Source organism: Sorex araneus, chromosome 4 (assembly GCF_027595985.1).
Source record: "Sorex araneus isolate mSorAra2 chromosome 4, mSorAra2.pri, whole genome shotgun sequence".
Taxonomy (NCBI): domain Eukaryota; kingdom Metazoa; phylum Chordata; class Mammalia; order Eulipotyphla; family Soricidae; genus Sorex; species Sorex araneus.
In genome coordinates, this window is record NC_073305.1 from 18,089,134 (window position 1) to 18,107,901 (window position 18,768).

Below are 18,768 nucleotides of genomic sequence, written 5' to 3' on the forward strand. Positions count from 1 at the left end.
TTCCCTGAGTGGAGAGCCCAAAGTAAGCATCAAACTCAGCCAGGTGTGGGTCAAAAACCAAAAAAGGAAGAAAAAGAAGTAGGTGGAGGAGGGATTCAGTTTGCAAAAACAAAATTTACAGACCTCTGATCAATTTTTGTTTTAATTATTGAAGTATACCCACCATCATACCGACATTCCCCCCTTCCCCCTTGGAAGACTCAGTTTCTTTATTCACTCTCTGTTACTGGGCACACGGGTTGTTTCAGGCTCTTGGCCTGAAATAGGACTGCAAGTACCATAGGTGTGCAAGTATCTTTTTGTGTTAATGGAGTTTTTTCGTTTGTTCTTGAGAAACAGTGGGATCATAAGGTTGTTCCATTTTTAATGTTGGTGCGGGAAAGTCTCCATACTGTTTTCTGTTGATGCTGAACCAGGTATTCCCACCACAGTGAATGAGGATTCCTGTTTCACCACATCCCTACAAGCACTGGTTGTTTCTGTACTTACTGAAGTGGGTCATTGTCATTGATGTGAAGTCATCTCTCATTGTTCTTGATTTGTATTTTCATAACAAAAAGTGAAAGATGCATGCCGTGCCAAAAGTAGACTATAGACTGAACATGATGGCCACTCAGTACCTCTATTGCAAACTACAACACCCAAAAGGAGAGAGAACAAAAGGGAATGCCCTGCCGCAGAGGCAGGGTAGGGTGGTGGGGAGTGGGGTGGGGATGGTGGGAGGGATATTGGGAACATTGGTGGAAGAGAATGGGACTGATGGAGGGATAGGTAAACGATCACTGTATGAATGAAATGCAAATACGAAAGTTCATAAGTTTGTAACTGTATCTCACGGTGATTCACTAATAAAAATTTTTTAAACAATTTTTTTAAAAAGCGATGATGAGCTTTTAAAAATGCCTATTTACCATCTCTATATATCTTCTTTGGGGATCTTCTATCAGTTCAACAACTTTCCCCATTTTTCACTGGGGTGGATTGTTTTGTGGTTATTGCTGAGTTGTTTTGTGAGTCTGGGACATTAGCCCTTCATAAATTTTATGATTAGGCTGGAGAGATAGCACAGGGGTAGGGTGTTTGCCTTGCACACGGCTGACCCGGGTTCGGTTCCTCCACCCCTCTTGGACAGCCCGGCAAGCTACTGAGAGTATCTCGCCCACACAGCAGAGCCTGGCAAGCTCCCCATGGTTTATTGGATATGCCAAAAACAATAACAAGTCTCACAATGAAGACGTTTCTGGTGCCTGCTCGAGCAAATCGATGAGCTATGGCATAACAGTGATGACGGTGACAGAAATTGTATGATGTACAAATATTTTTATTTTAGCTTTCTTTTCTTTTGTGGTGCATAAACTTTTTAATTTTCGTGTAGTCCCATTTGTTTCTTTATGCTTCTGTTTCCAATGCAGTGAAATCCTTGAAACAGTTTCTGAAATCAGTATCATGGAGAATTCTGCCTGAGTTTTTTTAAATATATAATAAATATAATAAATCCATGGCTAGTGTCGAGGTATTTGATCCACACAAAAGTGTGGTATAATATAGAGATCAATATTCTTTTTTTTTTTTTTTGCATGTGGCTAGTCAGTGTACCAAACGCTCTGCAACAGATTGTAATCAAAATATGTGACCTATTTTTTTGGAACTAATAAATCTTAAATTAATCAAAAACTAGTTTCTAATTTAAAAGGTAATATTCAAATATTTTTTTCTAAAATACATATTTTAAGAAAATTAAATCTCTCTTTTAAACATATTGAGGTAATGTTGAGAGAAATTTTGGTTTTGACATCATCTGGAGAAGAAAGGAAATGGGGACAGAAAGATAGTACAAGTTGCTTAACTTGTATTCAGCCAACCCAGTTCAACCTCTGGCACTGCATGATTCCCTGAAACGCACCACAAGGAGTGACTCTGAGCACGGGAATAAGCCTCAAGTACCAGTAGGTATGTCCCTATCTCTTCCCTTAGTTTCCCCCACACACAAAGTAGGCTACCATAATTGTTTTTTTAGTTGTTGTTGTTTGTTTGAGTTTTGGATTCACACCCAGTGGTGCTTAGGGATTACTCCTAGTTCTGTGCTCATAGATCAATCTGAAAGATGATTAAGGGACTATATGCTATGCCAGGGATTGAACCCAGGACAACCATATATGCAAGGAAAAACCTTACCCAATTGTATTATCTCTTCAGCCCACCCAAACCAGATTGAGAAAGAAGAGTAATGAGAGCTCAGTCTTATAAAATATTAAAATATACTGTAAAGTTATTATAATTAAAGCATGTATTGGCACCAACACAAATTAATGAGGAAAAATATGTGGTCAGAATAAATTTTTTGCTATGTAGATGTGACTCAATGATAGAGCACATACTTTGGATGTGTGAGACCCTGGGTTTGATCCCTACCACTGCGAGAAAATTTTAAAAATAATAAGTGAATGAGTGTCAAAATATATTTTTATGTAAGATTAAATATTGATAGTGGCAAACATAAATCAGTGGAGAGGGAAGACATTTTTACAATTCATGGACTGATTAACATTTAGAAAAATCAATATATACACTCATCACATAAATATAATAAATTACAAAAACTCCAACCATGGAAAATCCAAAGGGACTTGTTATTATAGACTTGTATTATTGTGACTAATTCCAAAGTGAAGAAAAGAAAGATTTGGTTATGTTAAAGCAACAATAAATCCAGAAAACAGTAGCTCCTTATAATTATTTGAGCATAATAACAGAAAGAGTTAATATTGTTACACGAAAGTTTAGACAGACTTGGGCTTGAGCAGTAATATAGAGAATAAGGCACTGGCCTTGACCACAGCCAGCTGAGGTTTTTTTCTCAGCATCCCATGTGGTCCCTGAGCCCCACCAGGTGTGACCTCTAATCAGAGTAAGGAGTCAGCTCTGAGCACCACCCGCTATGGCAAAAAAAAAAAGATTCAAGGCTGGAGTGATAGCACAGATGGTAGGGCATTTGCCTTGCATGCAGCCAACCCGGGTTCAATTCCCAGCATTCCCATATGGTCCCCCGAGCACTTCCAGGAGTAATTCCTGAGTGCAGAGCCAGGAGTACCCCTGTGCAATGCTGGGTGTGACCCATAAAGCAAAAAAAAAAAAAAAGAGAGAGAGAGATTGGACAAATACAAAATAACAATATGACCTAGTACTAATACATTAGATTAGTGTTAGATTTCGCCAAAATATACAACTAAAATTATATTTTTAAAAGACAAAATGCAAACCATTTACAAACATGCAAGCATTTAGCTTCAATAACAATCAATGAACATATGCAAAATCAGAAAATATTAAGTTGGTTAATGTCAAAGATCTTTACTCCCAAATATTGCAGATTGTTTTCATTCAGATCAGTTATCTCTGAGAGAAAAGTAGAAAAGGTCCTTAAAGAATAGACAGAAAAGCTGGAAAAACCTAGCAAAATGTGTTTAGAGGCATTGGGACTATAAGGTAGGGCGGACTTGAGAAACCAAAACCCACTGAGCACGGAATCCAAAAGAGATTTCATTCACCTGACTAACTGCTTGTCAAAAGCTAAATAAAAGGTCCCTTGATTAAAGCATGGGAGGTAGGGCTGAGGATATGGCTCAGTAGTAGAGTACCTGCCTTGCATGTGTAACTCCTTGGATTCAATCCTCTAGGACCAAAGGAAGATTAAGAATAAAGACTTATGATAAAAGTATGATCAACCAGGGGCTCAAACTGTCTCTACTGACATGCACTAAATGCAATGAGATTATTAATCATTCCATCAGGCAAGATAAGATGATCAAAAGCACACTTATAGGAGGTCCAGGTCTGAGACTGAAAATCTGTGATTCATAAATTAAAATTAGATGAGGCGATAAATGACCTTAGCAGATCACTGGCAATAGTGATCAAAATAAGATGGAAGCTTCCGAACTCAGGAACAAAGTGGCAGAAATTAATAGCTTGTGTATGGGCTCAAATGTAGATTGGAAGTAGAGTTGAAGAACCGATAAGTCAACTGGAAAAGAAAGCAATAGAAAATTTAAGGTTAACTTTCAAAGCTAAAAGTACATTGAAAAAATAGTTTTCCACTTAATTGTAGCATATAAATCTATGTAACAGTTTTTCCAAGTAGTTTGGCAGCATAAATTCATATTAGAACTAAAAATATCTGTATTTTGATCCAACAACTGGGAGTATTGCATGAGGAATTATTTAAAATATGAATTGCAAGTGGCTGCAGATAGTGCAGGAGGTAAGGCACTTGCCTTGCACACAGTCCATCTCAGTGGGGATCCCAGCACATCTGCTGGATTCCTAAGCCTGACCAGGAGTCACTCCTGAGCACAGAGCCAGGAATGGGTCCTCAGAACTCCTCCCCCGCTATATGTGAATTGCCATATGTCTGGAGATGTTCACTACTGACTTATTTATGCATGTAATATCTACATAAAATGTTTTTAAGTGCATCACTTCAGTTAATGCAGTTAATCATCCACAAAAATCGAATGAGATATCAATATCCTCCTGTTACAGATAAGAAAATGGAAACAGTGGGAGGTGACTTATTCTAGAGTCTTTAACTAGTGGAGCCCTGGGAAATAGTTAAGGTTAGTGCCCATGCTTTGCCTGCCGGAGACCCAAGTTTGATCGCCAATACTGTAGGGTCCCTCCCCAAATGGCTGGGCAGCAGTACGGAACTGGGAGTAGCCCTGAGCATCTCAGGGTGTGATGGAAAAACAAACAGATTATGTAACCATCCAGTAGAGGAGCAAGCTTGTATATCAAATCTGTCTAGTTTTGCAGCCTTCCCCCGAACCTGAACTAAAGCAGCCTAAATATTTAGCTAACAACAGGACACTGAGAAATTCTGGATTTCCAATTGACATATTACACTGGTATTAAAAATAGGCATAATAAACTCTTCCTCCAACATGGGAAATTCTTAGGATGTAATATCAAGAGAGAAAAATGTCAAGATAGAAGTACAATGAATTGAAAATTATCTATATAAAGATCATTGTAAGCAACTATTCTCAAAGTCTGTTATAGGAGATGAGTAACATTATAGTTTATTTTCTTCCTTTTCTCATTTTATCAAAATTTTTTCATGTGCTTTGTGGGCTTTTTGCACAGGGGGAAAGGGAAGTGTTTGAGCCACACCTAGCAATGTTCAGAAGCTGCTACTCCTGGCAATGCCCAGGGTAAACATTGCAGTGACTGGGATCAAACCAGGGTTGCAAGGCAAGTACTTTTGCACCCTCTCCACTCCCTTATTATATTTCTGGTCCCAAAATGTGTGTGTTGTATGAAAGAAAATATCTGCATACAGCACCTGGGAGACAGTGCCCATGCTTTGCTACAGGAAACCCTGAGTTCAGTTGCTTTCGTCTTGTGATCCCCCAGTTTTGCTGGGAGTGTCCCCACCTCACATATATATTTTAAGCAGTAAAAATTATGTTGAGAAGAGCATGTCCTCAGCATGTCCTCAGGAGTCAGATTGTCTATGTCACCACATACTCGATTATGACAAAGTGTTTGGCTTTTTTTTTTTTTACAGTTTTCATTTTGTTTCTACATTTGTCAGTAAAACAATCAGGGCCCAGGAAATAGTGTAAAGGGCTAGTGCACATGCTTTATGTGTGCAAAATCTGGGCTTAGACCCAACATTACCATGGTCCTCCAGGCATCACAAGAGCGAGCAGTAACCTTCTCACTTGCAGCACTACCAGATAAGTCCCAAAACAACAAGGAAACTAATAAACCCCAAAATAATCGTAGTATCTACTATGATTGTGAAGTTCAACTATGAAGTTCTCCTTGTGTCAGTCAGCCAGAGATCAAAATTGATGAGTTTCAAAAAAAAAAAAAAAAAAAAAGATGAGCTTCCTCCAGCCATTCCTGGAGAGGCAACACCAGTCATTAAAAAACAAGTTTTGTTGGGGCCGGAGCAATAGCACAGCGGGTAGGGCATTTGCCTTGCACACGGCCGACATGGGTTCGATCCCCGGCATCCCATATGGTCCCCCAAGCACTGCCAGGAGCAATTCCTGAGTGCAAAGCCAGGAGTAACCCCTGAGCATTGCTGGGTGTGACCCAAAAAGCAAAAAAAAAAAAAAAGTTTTGTTTTCTATGTATTTCTGCCCTCTTCTTACTGTAAATTACCCAGTGCTATGATTTCTAGAAACTTACCATTGGTTAAGGGGAACCCTTTTGAACTTCTTCTGAGAAACAGTAACAAAAACTTAGTACATGCTGTGTTCATTTTCAAGAAGCCCAGGCTGCCTGTCTATATCACATCTCAAGATGTGGGTACAAGTGATTGAAAACAGTATTGCGTTAGCACTGAGATGGGGAAAATACTAATTTTTCACCTTTCTCTAAATGGCTGATGATAATAGCTGTTAAAAAAAATAAAACCTTTAGGCTCTTTGAGATCATGCAGTAGGTAGGGTGCTTGCCTTGTACACAGCAAATCTGGATCCCCGGGACCATAAATGGTCTCCCTCAGCACCACCAGGAACCTCCAGGTGTGATCCCCAAACCAAAAAGAGCTAGAACCTTTGTTGTGATGATTTTTCTGATTTGAACACGCCAAGGAACTGAAATATGCATTGAAAAATGTTTTCACCTGGACCTGAGTTCAATTCCTTCCTCCCTCTTGGAGAGCCTGGCAAGCTACCGAGAGTATCCCCCCTCACATGGCAGAGCCTGGCAAGCTACCCATGGTGTATTCGATATGCCAAAAGTAGTAACAACAAGTCTCACAATGGAGACATTACTGGTACCCACTCGAGCAAATCGATGAACAATTGGACAACAGTGCTACAGTGCAGTACAAATTTTAGAATATCTTCATTATTTGAAAGAGTTACATTGAAATTGAAAAAAAATCTTTTAAGATGTCAAGTTGTGTTGATAGCTATCTTCATGGCTAATGAAATTATAAGACCTTGTTGGTGTGGGTTACAGTGCCAATTAAACTGTTAAGCTGACAAACATATGTACCTGTCAGGTAAGATCCAACACCAGTCAGTGGAAAAGGATGCAAATTGGTATTTTATACATTTGTGAGGTTGTTCACATTTCCTGCATGTCTCTTTGGTTTTCAGGATCTTACCAGAATTCTGATCTTTTATGACTTCATCTTCAGAGCCTGGAAAACACTTCTGGGTGAGTGAACTCAATATTGCTTTAGTGCTCTTTCTCTCTCTCTGATACCTGTCTCTGTCAAGTCCATCTGCCATTCCTTGTCAATGTGCTTTGTTTAAATTACTGAATATTTTTAAGCACTATAATATAGTATCTAACAAATTGTTCTAATGTCTGGGTTTTCCTTTTTTCTTAAAGTTATTCTTCAGAGGTTATTCGTGAAGGTATTTCTGGGTTTATCTACTTTGTTTCAGGATTTAACCAAACCCTTTCACACTCTTCTTTTCTAACGGGGATATTCTGAAATAACAGAATACTACCTGTTAAGACAGATTTACTAAGTTGCAGGTCCTGCGATTTGTAATTGGTGGTGACTGGTCACAGAAAGGACTTGAAAAGACTATAGTAATGGTAAAAAAATATTTTTTTCTATCTTTTTAATTAGTGACTCACCATGAGGTACAGTTACAGACTTACAAACTTACGTGCTTACATTTCAGTCATACAATGGTCAAGTATCCATCCCTCCACTAGTGCCCATTTACCACCACCAATGGTCCCAACATCCCTCCCACCATCCCCATCCCGTTCCCTCTCCCCCCCGCATCCCGCCTCAATGGCAGGGTATTCCCCTTCGCTCTCTCTCTCTCCTTTTGGGTCTTGTGGCTTGCAATAGAGGTATTGAGTGGCCATCATGTTCGGTCTATAGTCTGCTTTCAGAGTGCATCTCCCATCCCGAGCAGATCCTCCTAGCACCATTTATTTGGTGATCTCTTCTCTAGCTGAACTGCCTTTTCTCTCAGTATGTGAGGCCAGCTTCTAAATTCTGCAGTAATTCTCCCAGTACTTATCTTTAATAATCTTGGATCTTAGTCTCCCATTCTGTTACTTTATATTCCACAAATGAGGGCAGTTTTTCTATGTCGGTCCCTCTCTTTCTGACTCATTTTGCTTAATATTATACTTTCCATGTTGATTCATCTATATGTGAATTTCATGACTTCATCTTTTCTAACAGCTGCATAGTATTTCATTGTGTACATGTACCAGAGTTTCTTTAGCCAGTCATCTGTTCTCAGGCACTCGGGTTTTTTCCAGATCCTGGCTATTGTAAACAGTACTGCAATGAACATACAAGTGCAGGTGTCATTTCTACTATACTTTTTTGCATCTCCGGGATATGTTCCCAGAAGTGGTATTGCTGGGTTAAATGGGAGCTCAATTTCTAATCTCTTGAGAATCGTCCATATTGTTTTCCAAAAGGGCTGAATCAGTCGGCATTCCCACCAGCATTGAAGAAGAGTCCCTTTCTCCCCACATCCACATCAATACCGATTGCTTTTGTTCCTTTGGATGTTGCCAGTCTCTGTGGTGTGAGGTGATATCTCATTGTTGTTTTGATATGCATCTCCCTGATGATTAGTGATGAAGAGCATTTTTTCATGTGCCTTTTGGCCATTCGGATTTCTTCTTTGAGAAAGTTTCTGTTCATTTCATCACCCCATTTTCTGATGGGATTTGATGTTTTCTTTTTGTAGAGTTCAACCAGTGCCTTGTAAATCCTTGATATCAACCCCTTATCGAATGAGTATTGAGTGAATATCCTTTCCCATTCTGTTGATTCTTTGAATTCTGTTTGCTGTGTCTTTTTCGGTACAGAAACTTCTCAGTTTGAGGTAGTCCCATCTGTTAATCTCTGCTTCCACTTGGTTCGCCAGTAGAGTATCCTCTTTAAAGATATCTTTAGTTTCGATGTCGTAGAGGGTTTTGCCCACCATGTTTTCTATGTACCTGATGGACTCTGGTCTGATATTGAGGTCTTTAATCCATTTTGATCTGACCATGCACAAAGGTAGGTAGAGATCTGAGCCCTTTTTTTTTTTTTTTTTTTGCATGTAGCTGTCCAGTTTTGCCAGCACCACTTGTTAAAGAGGCTTTCCTTGCTCCACTTCACATTCTGGCTCCCTTATCAAAGATTAGGTGATCATATATTTGAGAGTGTGTGTAAGGATATTCCACCCTGTTCCATTGGTCTGCAGCTCTGGTTTTGTTCCAGTACCATGCTATTTTAATTATAACCACTTAGTAGTAGAGTTTAAGGTTGGGGAAGGTGATGCCTACCATCTTATTTTTCCCAAGAATTACTTTAGCTATTCGTGGTGGTTTGTTGTTCCATATGAATTACAGGAGTGTTTGATTCATTTCTTTGAAAAATGTCATGGGTATCCTTATAGGGATCACATTGAATATGTATAATGCTTTGGGAAGTATTGCCATTTTGACAATGTTAATTCTCCCAATCCATGAGCAGGGGATATGTTTCCATTTCCTCGTGTCCTCTTTTATTTCCTGAAGTAGCGTTTTATAATTTTCTTTGTATAGGTCCTTTACCTCCTTAGTTTAGCTGATCCCAAGGTACTTGATTTTCTGAGGCATGATTGTAAACAGGATTGCTTTTTTCAAGTCACGTTCTGCTCTCTTATTATTTGTGTATAGGAAAGCCATGGACTTTTCGGTATTGATGTTATAGCCTGCAACTTTACTATACAAGTCTATTGTTTCTAGGAGCTTCTTGGTGGAGGCTTTAGGGTTCTCTAAATATAGTATCATATCATCTGCAAATAGTGAAAGCTTAATTTCTTTCTTTCCTATCGGATGCCCTTAATATCTTTTTCTTGCCTAACCACTGTTGCAAGTACTTCCAGTAGTATATTGAACAGAAGTGGTGAGAGTGGGCATCTTTGTCTTGTTCCTGATCTTGGAATGCTCTTAGTTTTTCTCCATTGAGAATAGTGCTTGCCATGGGTTTGTGGTATATGGCTTTGACTATATTGAGGAAAGTTCCTTTAAAACCCATTTTGGTGAAGGTTTTCATCATAGATAGATACTGAATCTTGTCAAATGCTTTCTCTGCATCAATTGATATGATCATATGATTTTTTTTCTTTTCTTTTGTTGGTATGATGGATTATGTTGATTAATTTCCAAATGTTAAACCACCCTTGCATCCCCAGGATGAATCCCACTTGGTCATGGTGTATGATCTCTTTGATGAATTTTTGGATTCTGTTTGCTAATGTTTTGTTGAGGATCTTTGCGTCTGTGTTCATCAGGGATATCGGCCTGTAGTTTTCTTTTTTTTTTTTTTGTGGTATCTTTGTTTGCTTTTGGTATTAGGGAGATATGTGCCTCATAGAAACTGTTTGGGAGAGTTTCTGTGTCTTTGATTTCCTGGAAAAGCTTAAGAATAACTGGTAATAGGTACTCTAAGTGTTTCGAAGAATTCTCTAGTGAATCCATCAGGACCTGGGCTTTTGTTTTTGGAAAGACTTTTGATTACAGTTTCAATTTCCTTGATATTAATAGGTCTATTCAGATATTCTTGGTTCAACTTTGGGAGACTTTAGGAATCCAGGAATTTATCCATTTCTTCTAGGTTCTCTTGTTTCATGGAATACAGGCTTTCAAAGTAGTCTCTGATGATCTTTTGAATTTTTTTGGTTTCTGTTGTGATGTCCCCCTTTTCATTTCTGATACGGTTTACTAGAGTTCTCTCTCTCTCTTTCTTTGTGAGTCTTGCTAGTGGTTTATGAATCTTGTTTATTTTCTCGAAGAAACAGCTCTTGGTTTCATTGATCTTTTGGATTGTTTTTGGGGTTTCCATGTCGTTAATTTCTGCTCTAAGTTTTATTATTTCTTTCCCTCTGCCTGGTTTGGTCTCCTTTTGTTGGTCTTTTTCTAAGGTCTTGAGCTGTGAAGTCAAGTTATCAGTGTGGGCTCTTTTTTCTTTCCTGAAGAATGCTTGCAGGGCTATAATTTTTTCCCTTAACACTGCTTTAGCTGCATCCCATAAGTTTTGGTAAATCATGTCTTTGTTCTCCTTTGTTTCCAGGTATCTTTTTATTTCTTCCTTGATTTCCTTCCTGACCCACTCATTGTTCAACATTGAGTTGTTTAATTTCCAGGTGTTTGGTTTGCTTCTCTATGTCTCTGTGTGGTTAACTTCTATTTTCAGTGCATCATGGTCTGAGAAGTAGTTGATACAATTTCAATTTTCCTGAGCTGGGGGTATAGGGTCGACACCACCTAGCAGGGCACAGAGGCTACTCCTGATTCTATGCTAATGAGTCACTCCAGCGCTTAGTGAACCACATGAGATCCCAGAAACCAAACTGGGGTCTTCTATATGCAAAGTAAGCACCTTAATCCCTGTGCTATCCCTCTAACCTCTTTGGGCAAGTTTCAAACTGTCCTAGACCCAATACCTTCTCTATCGCAAGCAGAGATATAGAACTTTGTTATGAAGGCACAATATCATGATATAAATAACTGGCATCCAGCAACTCTTACTTAATGCTACTCCTCCCCCACACACCCCTTTTTAAAATGGAGATAGTAAGTGAAGAAATAGCATACTCTTTTTATGTCTTTAAATATAATCTAATTAATGAGTGATAGCACAGCGGGTAGGGTGTTTGCCTTGCATGCAGACGACCCAGGTTTATTCCTCTGTCCCTCAGAGAGCCCAGCAAGCTACTGAAGAGTATCCCACCCACATGGCAGAGCCTAGCAAGCTACCCATGGCGTGTTCGATATGCCAAAAACAGTAACAATCAGTCTCACAATGGAGACATTACTGGTGTCTGCTTGAACAAATCTATGAACAACAGGATGACAGTGCCACAGTGCTACAATGAATATAAACATTCACTTAGAAAACAGGTGAATTCAAATAATGCCCTTAAAATTTTCTTAATTCTCCTTGCTCTTATTAAGTTTTACATTTGTAGGATTTATCTATTTCATGTAAATTTTTAAATGTATTAATGCAGAATTATTTCTAGTATTTTTCAAATTTATATACTTGTAAAAAAAGAAGATAGAATTTTTGAAAAAATATTCTACCAACTTACTGATTTGCTGTTTTGTGGAATTTCAGGCATATTGCTCTATTTATCTATATATGTGTCATTTAGCTTCACGATAAATTTATAAAATAGTGTCTCATGTGGAACAAGAAAGAATCATAGTAAGGGAACAACCAATGGTCAGAGCCATTGGATTGGAGATTTAACTATAGAATTGATCTTACCTGGAGGGCTCCTTGGGATGCTGGCAGAGGGAAGCCGGCTCTCTGGTAATGGTTGTGATGTTGGAATGATATAAGCATGAGAAGTATAATTAACAGTATTATAAATCCCAGTAGCTCAATTAAGAAATGCTAAAAATACAAATAATATGAGGTTAGAGATTTTTTAAAAAGCAAGAAGAAGGAGAAGGAGAAAGAGAAGAAGAGAAAAATAGAGGCCAAATTTCCTGATTTTCTCTTCCTTCATTTCCCATATATAATTAATTGAGTAGCAACTATAAACTTTCATATGGAGCTTTGGGGAAACCAAGTAGCACTGTGTAAATGAGAAGAATAATGAATTGTGATGTTCTTCCTCTTCTTCTCCAGGGTGACAGTTACTGCTTGGAATGTCCCTCCAGTTTCATGAGCCAGGCAGACACATGGCACTGGGAACAGCAGGAATCTCCATCGGCTTTTTCCTCACTGAGGGTTTAAGGGTCCCTCCAAGTAATCCTAGAAGGCCAGCCTGGCCTCTCTTGGTCTTCTGGGGCAACACACCTGGCACAGAGAGCCAAAAGATGTGGCTCTGGGCTGGGAAGTAAAAACCTCCATTTCTCCTGGGTCTGTGTTCAACTTGAGCATTCAGGCCTCACTCAGACAGTCAGGTATGCAAAGGTTTAGTTTCCTTCTTTACCTGATCTAATCTTCGTGGGTTACTGCATTCTCACTGGGATTTGCACTCAATGTGTCATTCTCCTCCAAAATAAGTGTAGTGATTTAATTTTGAACAGGGTCAGAGAGATAGTACAGGGGTCAAGGCTCTTGCCTTGTCTGAAACTAACCCAAGAATGGGATGACCCCTCCCCCGTCCAAAGCATAAAGCTGGGGCATAGCCCAAAAAACAAACTGAAATGCAAAAACATTCTAACCAGTGGTTCTTAATTTCAAACATGACTGAGGATCACCTGGATGACATTTAAACATACTGATTGCAAGGCCCACTTCCCCAGTTTTCCATTCAGAACCCTCTGGGTGGAATCTTAGAACTTTCTAGGGCCAGTTAATACCCCAAGTAGGTCCCTTACCATTCATGGGGCCTGTCTACTAAGTAAGATTCAATCCCTAGAACCACATAGCACAGAGCCAGGATCCCTGTCAGATATACCCTGAAAATAACCAAAAATTGCATTTCTAAGGAGTTTCTTTGTGGTGATGGCCCAGGAGCCAAACTTAAAAAACTTCTGATTCCAACTCTCCAGCATTCAGTTGCAATCCAAAGGCGACAATGCCAAAAGTCTTTTAGATATGCACTTCTAAAATTGATGGTTCTTTCTAATTAGTGAAATAACACATGGTCTCCTGGCATATAATTCGTAAGGGGGCTCTTACCATATCTTGTTCACCCGTAGACCATGCCCAACTTGTGCCACAAGCAACTCACTGTGCCAGTTCAACACACCTGAGCTAATCTGTATCCTGTCCAACAAGGCACATCCACTGCTGACATATTAGGATCACGTGGTCACATCAATTTGTTTGATACAAGTTTCTAAGCACAAACTCTGACTGGGTTTCATCTCGCAGTGAGTAGCAGTGAGTGGCCAGTACAGACTGGTGTTTGGAAGAACGTTAACTTAAATGACTTAGTCTTTCTCAGATTCCCTATTTCCCTGTTTCTTCTCTCTCTGGATGTCCCTTGGGTGCTTGAGGGGGCTCTTATCATATCTGTTTCACCTTAGACCATGCCCAGTTCTCTGGATATCAGTGATCACCCTCTGCCTGATTTGAGGGCCACTGGAATGTGACCAGGTCTCATCTCTTCTATTGGGATGACATGTGCTGGCCCTCAGTACTATTGTCGTGGCCTGGAACATTTCCACCCTGTCAGAATTCCACCAGCCATGGCTTCTTTCCCCATTCCAACACCTGCTAGTTCACCAACCATCTCTCTCTTTTTAAAAATTGATTTATTTTTAATGAATCACCATGAGATACAGTTACAGACTTACAAACTTTTGTGATTACGTTTCAGTCATACAATGATCGAGTACCCATCCCTCCATCAGTGCCCATTCTCAACCACCAATGTTCTCTGTATCCTTCCCGCCACCCCCACCCCTTCCCACTCTCTGCCTCTGTGGCAGGCATATTCCCTCTTACTCTCTCTCTCTCTTCCTTTGGGTGTTAATGGTTTGTAATACACAACCATCTCTCTTAAGGGAGTAAAAAACCACAGACTCGGATTCCCAACCCACTGTGAGGTGATGCAGTGCTTCCTCAGGTCTGTTCCCTCGGCTTCCTGAATCTGTTGCTGTTCTCTTGCCTGTTGGCCTGGTGGTATGTGACACTGAGCCAGTGTCATGGTCACCTGGAAGCACTGGAGTGCTGGAGAAAGCTTGCATCCTAAGTGCCAGAGCAATAGTAGAGCAGGTGGGGCACTTGCTTTGCACGTGGCTGACCCTGGTTCAATCCCTGGCATCCCATGTGGTCCTCTGAACCTGACAGGAGTGATTCCTGAGTGCAAAGCCAGGAATAACCTCTGAGCATCTCCAGATATTCCCCCCACCCCCAAGACAAAACAGAACAAAGAAAGCTTGCATTCTAGTCAGTTCTCTAATTTTTCAGGATTGTTGCACCCCGCTTCTTAAGCAGCCACTATTAAAACTTAAATGATAGGACTGGAGAGATAATACAAAGGCCAAGGTGTTTTCTCGGCACATTGCTTGCTCGGGTTCAGTCTCTGGAATCGCATATGGTCAAAGGACTGGAACATAAGCAGGAGGAGGACACTCCCAGATCAATGCTCATGAGTCAAACCCAGGACTCCTGCATGCAGAGCAGGTACATCAGCCCATTGGACTTTTCTCTCCAGCTCTGTATTCAAATTCTTCTCTCAAACCTCTGTCTAGTCTAATCATGAGAGGACATTGGATGAACTCAAATTGAGGGCCAGACCTAATTCTCTTAAAAGCTATGAAGATCATGAGCAATGAGGAAAACTCAGGAAAAAGCAGAGTTTGAAGGTGACTAATGACTGGATTCAGTGTGGTATCATGGATTGGACCTTGGGAAAGAAAGGGATTTTTTTTTTAAGAAAAAGGAACTGCCACTAATGTCTGACTATTGTACCAATATTGTTCATGTCTTCATTTCAATCATTGTATTATGGTTATATGAAATGTTAACATTTATATGAAGCAGGGTGAAAGGTATAGGAGAATTCTGCAATTTTCACAGTTCTTCTCTAAATGTACAATTATTTCAAAATAAAACTAATGAAGGAAAAAATTCATGATCTAGGTAATAGGTGGAATAGATAATCTTTTCTATTCTACCGCAAAAAACTTATGATCTGTATCCACCTGCTCTTTGATACGATGAAAGGGGAAAGGATAGGAATGTTGGAACATTTCTTTCTCCTAATAAAGCCTGACTTTCAATTCTTTTCTCTTGCTGAATAAAAAATAATGATATTGGACATTGCAAATGGAACATTAACTGTTTCTTTTCTTTTTTCCTTAGAGCCTTGCTGTAATAAAAATGGTCACTTGACCCTGTAGTGGAAGACTTCAGTCAATGAAGAGTACACCGAAATTGAAATGAAGAATTAATCTACTTAGAAAGTAGGGTTGGGAGTGTAGCTCATGCCTCATGCATAGGGAAGCCCTGAGTTTGATCCCTGTCACACACAAAAAGTAGATGAATATAGATTTTAAATCTTACCTTTTGGGCCGGGAAGAAGCATGGTTAATGTAAGTGTTTTGTATGGAGGAAACCTGATTTTGACCCCTGGTACCATCCGGTTCCCCCAGTACTTTTGGGATTGATCCCAATCATCAGTAGCCCCCTAAGTACTGCTGGTGCGACCCAAAATATAAACAAATTGATAGAGAATAGATAGATAGATCTTTGATTTCATACCTACCTGAAAATCCAGAATGAAAAATCCTGGATGAAAATAGGGAAGAATCAATGTATTCTTAGGTAGCGCTTTTTGGACTTCAATTCCCGTTCCTATCACTTTGGAGATGTTACTAAAATGCAGGTCCTATTTGAGGTTTGGACAAATGTTTTGACTTTCCAGTAAATTTTCAGATGATGCTAGGCTGCTGACTGCTGAATCCTTTAAACATGGTGTGCAGAAGGAACACGCCTATTGGCCAAAGTGTTAAAAACACAGGGATACTTACCTACTGGCTCTGTGGGAGTACAAATAAGTTTAAAAAAAGGAGAAGCATGAATCAAACAAGACACAGTTGTACACATTTAGATGGAATCAAACATGTACTACCCAGGCCTTCACTGAATACAAAGAAAGATATTTTTGAAATTTCCTATGAAGCTTCAAAAAAAAAAAAAGAATCATTGTATCTTTCACTGGAGAGGAAAAGTGCAGCATTTTCTATTAAGAGGAAACCAAAGGCTCTCAGCTGCCGAATTGTATGGTGCCAGTTTACACAAATCTCTACCTCTCTGCCTTTCCTCAAAAGTCTCTAATGATATGGGTCCTGGAAAATAATTTGTCTTTTTCCAAGGTGTACTCTTAATTTTACAATAAAAGCTCTTCCAGAAAATTCAAGCAAAAAAAGAAAGGGTGGGGGAGGTAATTTTATAGTATTGTTGAGACATCGATTAGAAAACATATGCTTTAGAATTTAGGACATTTTAAGAGAATTATGGGCTTACAATGTGTATCTATGCAGTTTTAGCTTGCACAGTATCAGAAATTTCTAAGGGTTTATAAGCATTTACAGAATGACTGTAGGCTTTCAACTGCAGGGCATTTTTCTAGATCATCTGCTTAATGCTCCTATAGACACCCACCTATCAAATAGGTGATTTTTCAATATGTACCGGGCCAAAATAGACCTGGATTTGTGAATTGTATCTGTTCTTTTACTAATTGTGTGTGTGTGTGTGTGTGTGTGTGTGTGTGTGTGTAAGAAGCAGTGCTGTTTGCCTTACAATATACAATGTGCAGAAGATATAAACAATACTGCCGATAGCTGATTGAGATCATGTGTTTTGAAGCCTTGCAACCTGGTGAGCATGGCCCTAGTTAGGTTAGTAACTGTTTCCGTTGAGTTGTTGCTACTGCACACCAGGCTGCTATTGCCATCTTTGACCTTCTTAATGTTTTATTTGGAGAATCAGTTACGTGTTTCTTTATTCTTACATGCCAACTTCTCCTTTATATTTTAAGAAGACTTCAAGAGGGCCGGAGCGATAGTACAGCGAGTAAGGCATTTGCCTTGCATGCGGCCGACCCGGGTCTGATCTCCAGCATCCCATATGGTCCACCAAGCACTGCCAGGAATAATTCCTGAGTGCGGAGCCAGGAGTAAACCCTGCGCATTGCTGAGTGTGACCCAAAAATCAAAACAACAAAAAAAACACTTCAAGAACACAGCATCCGTTTACAAGACTGTTGAAAACAACCTTGTACTGCTTTAGTGCTTGATCTGAGGTGCGTAGGAAAAACAATGTCAGTTGATTTTCATCCTCAACTTTTCAGATCTTTGAAGGAAAATGAGGACTAGTTTGAAAAGCTGTTTGCTGTTTGAACATAATCTTAGCCAACATCACTCTTCTGATCATTATCTATAGCAACGGTAAAGCATACATGTAGCCGCTCCTTTTCTTTTGGAGGGGCGGGGGTGGGGGCGGCTAGTGGGCCCAATACCTGCTGAGAGCTCTGGGCTCATGTGTGGTGTATTCAGTGGATCATGTGAAGCTGGGACTCAAACCCAAGGCACTCGTGTAGCAGCGACTTCTCTAAGTACTTGTGTTCATTTTTCCTCTCCCAGTAAGCATTAATAGTTGGAAAACATTTATTCCTGACCGTAATATTTCACCTGAAGTAAATCTGAGATGTGGATCTTCGGCAAAGACATAAGCAGGGCAGAGCAGGTCCCACAACCAAATGCGAAGTTAAAACAGACTGTTTTAAAAGTGTTAAAGTACTTATGTTTGGGGCTGGAGAGATAGCACAGCGGGTAGGGCATTTGCCTTGCACGCGGCCGACCCGGGTTCAAATCCCAGCATCCCATATGGTCCCCTGAGCACGGCCGGGGGTAATTCCTGAGTGCAGAGCCAGGAGTAACCCCTGTGCATCGCCAGGTGTGACCCAAAAAGCCAAAAAAAAAAAAAAAGTACTTATGTTTAACTTAACCTGCGATCTATTGGTCTGTTTTTAACTTCACTTTTTTTTTGTCATTAAGAATATAAATATAATGTCTCAGATTCTGTTGTATGGACATGAGCATATGAGTAAGTCATATAAATGATCACTTGGAAATTTCCTTTCAATGTAATGACTGCCCCTTCGTTGTTTGTTCACGAAGATGTTGGCTATGCTTTATTCTTTTTTGTTTTGGTTTTTGAACAAGACCCAAGCATGCAGAGCATACAGCCAGCTCTGTGCTCCAGGGTTTGAAGGTCATTTCTGGCAGTGCTCACGGAGGTCAGGCGCTGCTGGCAGTTGAAGCAGTTTCCCACGTGCAAGGCGTGCGCTCCTCCAGCAAAGCTGCCTGCCAGCC

The 18,768-nt window shown here is 39.9% G+C and overlaps 1 long non-coding RNA gene across 1 annotated transcript in view; it reads left to right on the forward strand.

Moving 5' to 3' along the window:
• LOC129404190 (uncharacterized) overlaps window positions 1-18,195 on the forward strand; it is a 37,218-nt gene extending 19,023 nt beyond the window's left edge. The window contains exons 2-3 of the long non-coding RNA XR_008629749.1: window positions 7,119-7,179; window positions 15,752-18,195. This is a non-coding gene — a long non-coding RNA (uncharacterized LOC129404190). The remainder of the gene's footprint in view (window positions 1-7,118; window positions 7,180-15,751) is intronic.
• Window positions 18,196-18,768: the final 573 nt, after the last annotated feature.